Source organism: Paroedura picta, chromosome 4 (assembly GCF_049243985.1).
Source record: "Paroedura picta isolate Pp20150507F chromosome 4, Ppicta_v3.0, whole genome shotgun sequence".
Taxonomy (NCBI): domain Eukaryota; kingdom Metazoa; phylum Chordata; class Lepidosauria; order Squamata; family Gekkonidae; genus Paroedura; species Paroedura picta.
This window is the reverse complement of record NC_135372.1, coordinates 32580652-32582476: the sequence shown is the minus strand read 5'-3', so window position 1 is coordinate 32582476 and position 1825 is coordinate 32580652.

Below are 1825 nucleotides of genomic sequence, written 5' to 3'. Positions count from 1 at the left end.
CATTGGCACATTGGAGACATCGGGAGAAACACACTGTCTTTTGGGCTAAACTCCATGGTAGAATTCACTTCAAACCATAGAGTTTTGCCCAGAAACCAGAGCGTCACACTCCTCGATGACCCCAGTGGGTGACCTCAGCATATTGGCATGTTCTTCTGAGGTTGGGTGCGTTTGGAGGGAGAGCGTGAGGAGGATTGTCCGGCAAGCAGGGGGTCCCCTCCAAGATCGGTAGTCCTGAAAACCGTATTTCCAGGCGCCAGTGTGGGAGCAGCCGCAAATAAGTGAGCAGGAGGGCGTCAGTGGGCCCCAACTCCGGGTCTACTGCTTCCAACCTTGGTTGGATGCATGATCACTGGACCACGTGCCACACTTGTGACGTCTATATTCCCATGACAAGGCATCAACAAGTGCTTTATTCTGTGCACTGCAAACATTCTCTTTTGCAAACATGAATGCACAACGCTCTCTGATGTTCTTCAAATATTGATGTCCAAGTTTTACTCCTAGCGAAGCATTACACCCTCTGGGTCCCCTCTGAGTTATATATGAGTAGCCTGCAAAGTGTTTTTTTTTTTTTTTGGTACTTCATGACAGCCTGCTTTTAAATTCAGGCCACTGGTCTAGAGGTCACCAACCTTTTCCCTAGAGAGAGTTACTTCTGAGCGACACGCCCCTTCCCCAGAGCCCTCCTCCTAGAACAGATGCATGAGTTGCTCCGTAAGGTCAGTGTCCTCCAGGTTGGGCCTGGAATTTTGGAATGAACTCCAGGTGATAGAAATCAGTGGAAATCTCAGCTTTGGAAGGCAGAGCCTACGGTCTTTCACTCTCTGGATGTTGTCCTCCCTTGGCATCGTCCCAAGTATCCAGGAATTCCCCAACCCGGAGTTGGCAACCCTATTTGTTGGACGCAGGGCTGCTCCATGGTGCTCCTCCATGGTCGAAAGGTTGACAAAAGGCACCTTGTGAGGCCAGTGGGGCTAAAAGAGGAGAGAGAGAGAGAGAGAGAGAGAGAGAGAGAGAGAGAGAGCTGTGATGGTCACCCAGCAGGTTTCCCATGGAGGAGAAGGAGGGAATCAAACTCCATCCTCCAGATTGTTGTCCGCAGCTCTTAACCACGACACCACGCTGTCTTCACGTGTGGAAACAGGCAGCTGAAGCTTTTCTGGGCATGGATGTAAATAATCTTTCATCAAGTGGGCTCCCCACTGCTATTAGGGAAAAGCTGCTGGGCCATCTTGGGGCTGTCGCGACCTCTCAGTCTGCCCTACCTCACAGGATTGTTGTAGTGAGATAACGGAGGAGGGGAGAACAATCATCCCTCTGCCCCTTTGAGTTCCAGCTAGGGAGAAAAGCACAATTAGAAACAAATGAAGGAGCGAATGAATGAAAAAACGAAGAAATTGTTTTTTATACCCTGCTTTTCACAACCAGGAGGAGTCACAAAGCAGCTTAGTCGCTTTCCCTTCCTCTCCCCGCAACAGACACCTCTGTGAGGTAGGCGAGGCCGAGAGAGCTCTGACAGTACTGCGAGGCCGAGAGAGCTCTGACAGGACTGTGACTGGCCGAAGGTCACCCAGCTGGTTGCAGGGAATCAAACCTGGCTTACCAGATTAGAAGCCACCGCTCAACTCCCCTCTGGCACTCCATTCTAGAAGTCGGATCTAGGTGCAGAATCGTAACAGAGCCTTCAATCTGTGTCTTGCGAAGCAAACCCTCTGGCTTGTGAGCTCTTCCCTGGAGCAGCTTGATATTTGGAGAGGATGCAAGAAGAGTACAGAAGCACAGGATGGGATTATGAAAATCCCGCCCATCCCCAGCAGATATT